The sequence below is a fragment of the Urocampus carinirostris genome, chromosome 3, assembly GCF_059441175.1.
Source record: "Urocampus carinirostris isolate Australia breed hairy pipefish chromosome 3, RoL_Ucar_1.0, whole genome shotgun sequence".
Lineage (NCBI taxonomy): Eukaryota > Metazoa > Chordata > Actinopteri > Syngnathiformes > Syngnathidae > Urocampus > Urocampus carinirostris.
Genome location: NC_142351.1, coordinates 22,243,630 through 22,252,281, shown reverse-complemented (window position 1 = coordinate 22,252,281; position 8,652 = coordinate 22,243,630).

The following is an 8,652-nucleotide window of genomic DNA, read 5'->3' as shown; positions in this document are numbered from 1 at the left end:
AAAAACTTCAAAGCAGATGAGATTGTTTTGGGTACCATGTTATATAGATTTCCTCTGATTTCTGTTCTCAATTCTTAAGCATTGTACACCAACTCCTGTAGAGGGAGCCATATTAATAAAAAACCAAGGAAAAAACATGCCTCTCTATTGTTATACTTCTGCGTCGATGACACGCTTTTTCCGGTTGGCGAAAAAGAAGAGAGTCGAGACGAAAACGTAGAAAACTAAGCATTGCCTTCATCTAATACTTAAGCAGACCTTGGGCAAGTTTGGGCGCTCAGATATGTTCAAGTGTGTTGAGTGCGGCAGTAGCTCAGGAGGTAGAGCGCTCGTCTTGGGATCAAGGGATCCCAGTTCGAATCCTGGATCGTCCATGTTACATGTCGAAGTGTCCTTGGGTAAGACACTGAACCCCTAATATCCCCAATAAGCAGGTTAGCATCTTACATGGCTGCAATACAAGGCCGCCATTGGGAAATAAGAAGCACAATGTAAAGCGCTTTGGGAAGTCATTGACTTGAAAAGCGCTATAAAAATGGAGATCATTTCATTTGTTTCTGGGTATCCGAACCGCATTCTTAACATCCGGACCTTCGAAGGGTTTCATTCCGTTCCCTAAGGACCCGGCGCGGGTCAAGGTATATACACACACGTGACTGTAACACATAACAAACGCTAGTAGAATATTTTGAATCATTTTCAACGTCCCCATTTCTTATTTCTTGCTAACTTTAGCTTGTAGCCAATTCGTCTTGTGCTGTTAGCATCTTCGCTAACGTTGACAAAAGACTTCACAGGCCCGAAGATCTACTTAATATTTTTGTCTATGTTTAAATTGATATTTCAACAAGACTGCACAGTGAACCGTTGTTGGGGTTACGTCCAAAAGGGAGTCAGTGGTCGTCGAAATCCATGAAGTACAAACTTTTATCTTACAGGTACAACATAACCCAGGGAACGGGATCAATCCGTTCTAAGGGCGAGATTACCAAGTGAACTGAATGTAAAATAGGGGGGTAGAAACCTATAGTAATTATCGAATGCCTTCCAAACCAGGGGCGATTTTAGGTTCAGTGCTTTTGGGGTGCTGATCACCCAGGGTGTCTGACTGGTGAAATTGTTTTTGCATTTCACTTAAACTGATGTTGAATCAACCAGAAATGTCACTTCCCATTTTATGGACATAACATTACACTTTGTGGTTGGCAGAGACAATATCACTATGCCTTGGCCAGGTTTTATTCATTTATTTTTGATAGAGTATACACGCACATACACAAAAGGGGGCTTGAGCGTTGCTCATGAACATATGCACTTCAAGGCCAGGTTTTTTAAGCTGTGTTGTTAAAAACATTTTTGTAATTTCCTTTTTTGGGGGTTTATATGTAGTGTTGCACCATCACTGGGTGAATTATGGTCATTCTTTCAAACTGATGCTTCACAGTGTTTATTTTAAAACAGTTTTCAACACAGGCACCATTTAGCAAGGTAAAAGATGTGAGAAAGAAAATTAAAATACATAGTGATCCTTCTCTTTTGTATGTTAAGTCAATGTTACAGGTTTTAGACGATGAAACAAAATTTCTGTTGACGGACTTCTCCAGCAGCCGCTATAGAATCGGAAACACATGCTTTCCGCAAGACACATTCAAAATAAAAGCACATTTCACATCCGCTCTGAATGAATATTGGCCTGGCTTTCAAGAATATAACGCTATAAAAATGTTTACAGCAATTATTTTAATAACGTTTTAGGTAATTTATAAATTATTTCCATCATATTTAGGCCTATCCTGTTCTTTATTAAAGAAAAGAGAGTTTTTAAAATAGCAATTTTGGGGGTGCTTGAGCACCCCAAAAACGGGCTGGCTACGCGCATGTCACAAACCCCCCGGTACTGGGATAAAAAGAATGGTATATAATAATGATCGACCTAAATGGGTTTTTCAGAGCCGATACTGGTTATTAGTAATGAGCCGATATTTATTTGCTGTAACAGCTTAAAAAATGACAAGACATTTAATATAAAATGTTTACGCACAAACTAGGAAGAGGAAGCAGATTTCTTCTTCAAGGTGGATTCTGGGTGACCCCCTCACAGAGCCACCACACGCCAGTAGCGGCGTAAACAAGCACTACAGTATTGCCCTCTACTCCGAAGAGGTGCACACAATACAAAATCTAACTTATACCAATGTCCGGATGTTTTTGACATCCCGAATATTTTTTGGCATCTACCGTTTTACGAAAGTCGAATGGTTGTTAGTAGGGGAGCTTCTCTACAGTAGAACAAAATGCACAATGAAAATCAGTGAAATAACTAAACCATGAAAAGTGAACCACGTTATCGCGAGGGTTCACTGTGCATAAAATAACTTTTGACCACGACCAGTGGGACACTGCCGGAGGTGGCGACAATGAGGGAGAGATGGGAGCAGAGCTCTTGTGCAACCCCCTTCTCCACAACCTCCACAGCAGGTCTTTTGCTAAAAGGGGGACTGTATTTCCCAAACTTGGTTGATCTTTGCTTTGGAAAAAATTCACAATGGGCTTCGTTAGAAGAGAAAGGCACAAAAATGCCTTACTACTATACAATTATCTCATCTCATCTCATCAGCCGTACCGCTTATCCTAATTAGGGTCGCAGGGGGGGCTGGAGCCCACCCAGGCCATCTCATTTAATTGAATTTTCTTTATCGTCACTGATAACAGCATAGAGAAACATTGTATGCAACAAGATAAGACATGACACTCCGAAGTCAACACATAATAAGAACTTCCAAGAGAATAGGCAATAATATTTACAACGTAGTGCATAACAGACTGGCCTCAGTAATTATGGTGCAATTTTTAAAAGTGCATCGTAACAATAGCGTTTTGAAGAAGTTTATTTAAGTGAACAGCGTGTCCTTACTTAAATATCAATTCTGTATTTATTATTCAAAATGTTTTTCCCGTCTGCCAGTGTTCGCAGTCTACCTGTCTGTCCGTCTGTCGTTTTAGCGCATGCGCTCTGATGGACTGCCATCTTGCGGCCGAACCTATGAATTCATTTGAACTGGTGGACTACTCCCTCAAATAAAACCATGGATGCAGATTTGTGAAATCACATTGAAATAACTCCAGGGTTTTTAAATTAGTAGCATTAAAATACGGTTACATTGAAATGTATCAAACGTCTCCCTTTAAATATAAAACAAATAACTGCCCAAAATAATCTCTCCGCTAGATGGCAGCAATGAATATTGTATGTGTTTCTAATATAACGCCTCTTCACAAGGAAATAAAGCCGTCGCATCGCAGAAAACACATGAAAATATTTTCTCATTTTACGACCTCAAAAAGGTAACAACCTGGTCCTGGCGGATAACCAAACCAGGCAAAACAGTTATTGCTACACTGTAAAGCACTTTTGTGTCTGTAGCAGTCTTCTAGAATGTGCCACGTGAATCACTCCTTGCAGACATACCGACTCTCCCACAAACACATCTAGGAGAACGTGTTGTTGTCGTCGATTGGACATTCTTAACACCACATACAGTGAAAGTGCTAAGCTAGAATTGAAGCTGGTTTCAAATTTGAACTGCACAGAACACAAGCCTTCGGTTGTTTACACTGTAAACAACCCACTAAGCACAAAGGCTTCCCATGCATCTCTGTGAAAAAAATGTGACGTGTTCCATTTTTCATTGAACATTTTTAACATCCTTATTTACTTTTCTCTGTTTAGGCAATGACATTGTGGCTAATGAGGGTGTTGTAGAGACCTGAGACCGCTGTTAAAAAAAAACAAAAAAAACTACTGTTTTCTTCTACGCTGATCCAAACAGCAACACATTCCGTGAATTGTACCACATTAAAAATATGAATTCCATTTCGTTTGTTCCCCGCGACCCTAATGAGGATAAGCGGTACGGCTAATGAGATGAGATGAGATTTCGTTTGTTAATTTCTTCCACTTTAAAATTATCTTGCAGGCCTGATCAAACCTCCTTAGGGGCCGGTTCTGCCCCGCGGGCTGTGTGTTTGACAGTCCCTAGTTAAAAGCATATGAAACATGACAGAACAGCCATCCATCCATCACCTGCACCGCTTATCCTCACTCGGGTCACGGGGGGAACTGGAGATGGGCTCCAGCTATCTTCGGGCAGTGGGCAGGGTACACCCCTAAGTTGTTGCTTGCCAGCCACAGACAAAACCCTCCATTCATCCATTACCTGCACCGCTTATCCTCAGTAAGTTCGGGGGAATGCTGGAACCTCCTCCCTGTTATCTTCAGGCAGTGGACAGAGGACACTCTGAACTGGTTGTCAGTTGCAGGGCACACAGACAGACACCTCAATCGCTCATTCACACCTAGGGCCAATTTAGACGGGCCAACTAACCTAACATGCATGTTTTGGGGAATGTGGGGGGAAACTAGAGTGCCCACACAAGCACAGGGAGAACCTGCAAACTCCATACAGGAAGGTTGGTTGCTGGTTTTGAACTCATGACCTCAGAACCGTGCCACAGACGCGCCGCCAGATGACAAAACCTTTTACAACATTTTGGTTATTGTTTACTTATTTGTATTCCCCCTATGTTTTCTATCATTTTTTTTCAAAACAGTAAAAAAATGGTCAATAATTTGGAAGCCATTGTGCTTCATCTGTGTGAGCAAACAGACACTCTCAGAATAAGATTGTAACAGCAAGCGTCTCACAGCTGTTGCGCTCCATATAGGAAATGCCCGGATATGGCTCTATAATGCATCCGGTATATCTCCATACTGATAAGATCCCTATTTTATTGTATTTGGAATTATTGTTCAGGAAGCGAGACCTAATTTGGAAACGGGCTGATGATCGTATGTTCTTCCGTGTCCTTAAAAAGTTGAAAGTAAAATATTTACTCTTTACCTTTTTAGTGAGAAGGAACTACGGTTAGCTTCATTATAATCATTTAAGTGGTGTGTTGTCTGAGTATGCCTTAAATAGTTGAAAGTTTATTATTTGCTCATTGGGTATGTGTTAGAAATTCCCAACTGAGTTCAAAGTGCCTCATCTGCTTTTATCTTACCTTTATCAAAGCTGTTCGGGACATGCAAAAAGGGGTGGGTATAGTAGCCAGATTTTACTCAAGTAAAAGTACTGTTACTTCCGAATAATATTACTCAAGTAGAAATAAAAGTAGTCATCCAAATACTTACTTTAGTAAAAGTAAAAAAAAGTACTTGGTGAAAAAAATTACCCAAGTACTGAGTAACTGTAGCAACGTCGTATTTATTGATTTCTTTTTAAAACACATAATCAGATCATCAAATCATTAAGGAGCATCGAATCCACAAAAATACATTTAATTTAAAAGTAAATGAAAATAATCAATGGAAATTCATGTGCTTTGATAAACAATACAATAAAAATAATATAGACCAAATAAATAAATTAAGCACATGTAACACCAAGTAGCACATGTAAAGCCCCAATACTTATCTTAACAGGTTTTGCAAACAGAATAACAAGGTATCCCATTAACTCAAAAAAGGAGACATTGCATATTGTAGCTGATATTTGGCACCTTTTATAAGAGGAACATGCTTTTGATATGAGGCCAGGCGTGCTCCTCCTCTTCTGTGTTTTCATAATCGGTATTGCTAAGCAACATTTTTGATACATTTAATCCGTAAACACAATGTCCCCCTTTGAAGTTGAATAGTCACGTGACAAGGTCGGAGATCCCCTGATCTGAAACCTGAGTAGAACATTTTAAAATTCCAGACAGCACTTTGTATCAACAGTATTGATTTGATTTGAATAATAAGCAGAAATACATAAACTATTAATTTTTTTTTTAAATATTCGTAGGTCGAGAATTTGTTGTCACGACAGGAACAGGCAGTGGACCAAACTACGTAACGTTTCACACAATGCTTTATTGGGAAATCAAGGAAGTGAGGCGAGGGGAACAAAAACAACAGCGATCCGGTGATCGCAGGGCAGGAGGTGCAGGAAGCCCTCGCGGACAAAGCGCGGTCGGAGATCAGAAGCAAGTCGGGCAGCCGTGACGGGAGAACGGAGCGTGATCGGAGATCGGAAGCAAGTCTGACAGCCGGGATGGGAGAACGGAGCGTGTTCGGAGATTGGAAGCAAGTCGGGCAGCCGGTACGGGAGACAGAGCGTGGTCGGAGATCGGGACAAGTCAGGTAACCGGAGACGATCGGAAAGCAAGGGATAGACGCCCAGAAAACAAGAACAGGTAATGAACAGAAGGGCAGCCAGAGTCAAAAATGCTTGCCTTGCATGTGCGTAGATTCGCTGACAGACTGACAAGGAGTGAACGAGAATGACATGTTTAAATAGTAGGAGAACTAATTAGGAAACGAGTAACAGCTGGGGCTTAACGAGTGAGCGCAGGTAAGGGCAAAAGGCAAATCATGACATTTGTATTCATTTTACAAATCATGAGGCTCACCAAGAGGGAGCTGACATGAGTGTCTGACATCTTGCTGCTACAAAAACCAAACATCGAGAAAGGCTTGGCAGAAAAGTCAGAAAAAAATGGTCTGACTTAGTCACTTTAAGTCTCCCTAGTGCTTTGTAGAATTCATCTTGGGTTGCACTACAAATACAGTGACATCCAGCGGTCAAATAATACACAGTGTACCTTTAAGTGTGGGGAGAAAAAAAATGCTGCTGCGTCACAGGAACTCTTCTTTTTTGTGTACCTTGTTTGTTTTTAAGATTGCAAAAAGGTGTTATCATCTACCTGTTGTTTTTCAGAAGGGAATAGCAGAGTAAAACCTGACATTACATCAAAAATTAATTAATATATTAATTCATTCACTCAATCGTTCCCCCACCCCCTGTTTGGTGCTCTCTGAATCATTCTTTAGGACTAATAGCCCAATACCTTTCCACCGGGCTGAGCCTACCTGGTATCGGGGAGTAACAGAATGTTGAAAGGAGTTTTTTCTGCTTTTTATGTACAAAGGTAGTGTCTTTCTTCCATCGGGCATCTTGATACTGGGGAACTATGCTAAAATTCGTCTATTAATTGCATTTTGAGAAAAGTTTTACTTTGCTGCATTTATGCTTTGCCCGTGTGCTAATTAACTCTTGAAGAGAATTGAGTTGTTTCGTTCTATGCTATTTATTTTCTGTAACCTTGAGGCCAAAGGACAATATTGAAATCATATTAAATCACACCAAAATGTATTTGTATATCACTTTTCAGACACCTAAATGCAACTGTTGCATAAAAACTATCAACATACATTAAGAAATATGCACCCAATTTTCCATACCCAACATCTTCAAATGTCAAATACAGTGACACAAACATACAAAATGGGGAACATAATTAAAACAATAAAAAAAATAGAAAATACATAAAAACATGGTTGCAATGAACAGAGAGACCATGTGAGGAGAGGAACCCAAGGGAGGCTCCTTCACACTGTTAAGGGTGGCAGCACACAGCTAGCTATTTACTGCTTTGTCTGATGGGCCCATATGTACATCTACGCATCAAAGACATCCATCTATCCATTATCTGCACCGCTTATTCTCAGTAGGGTCGCGGGGTGCTGGAGCCCAATCGAGCCATCTTCGGACAGTGGGCAGGACACACTTAACCAGTTGTCAGCCTGCCGCAGAGCACATAGATAGACAGCTCACTTGTTTATCAACACTTAGGGATGAATTTGAAATGGGAGAAACCCGGAGTGCACAGGAAGGCTGTGTAGAATTTGTCCAGACCTACAAATACCTGGGTGTGCAGCTGGACAACAAACTGGACTGCCAACACAGAAGCTCTATGTAGGAAAGGGCAAAGCCGACTTTACTTCCTCAGAAGGCTGGCCTCCTTCAAAATCTGCAAAAAGCTACTCAAAATATTCTATGAGACGGTTGTGGCAAGCACCCTCTTCTATGCGACAGCGTGTTGGGGAGGCAGCTTCAAGAAGAAGGATGCCTCTCGTCTCAATAAACTGGCTAGGAAAGCGAGCTCTGTTGTGGGCAAAGAGCTGGACAGCCTAACAACAGTAGCTGAGAGACAGGCACTGAAAAAGCTGAGGTCAATCATGGACAATCCATCGCATCTGCTTCACAGCATTATCTCCGGACAGAAGAGCAGTTTCAGTGACAGACTGCTGTCACTGTCTTGTACTACGGACAGACTGAAGAGATCTTTTCTTCCTCATGTCATGAGGCTCTTTAACTCCACCCGGCAGAGTAAAGGCCCACATTAAACCACACCACCTACATTGGATATTACCGAATCTTACTGCATTATGTGTTCTGTGTAGCACTATTTAGTTACTCTATATAACATGCTAAAGTGGGCATTTGCACGTCACACTGGGTATTTGTATATTGTATTCTTTTGGCTTTATTATTGTATTGTTCTCAGCTCAGGGATGCTGCTGGAAATGTGAATTTCCCTTAGGGGATGAATAAAGTATCTATCTATCTATCTATCTATCTATCTATCTATCTATCTATCTATCTATCTATCTATCTATCTATCTATCTATCTATCTATCTATCTATCTATCTATCTATCTATCTATCTATCTATCTATCTATCTATCTATCTATCTATCTATCTATCTATCTATCTATCTATCTATCTATCTATCTATCTATCTATCTATCTATCTATCTATCTATC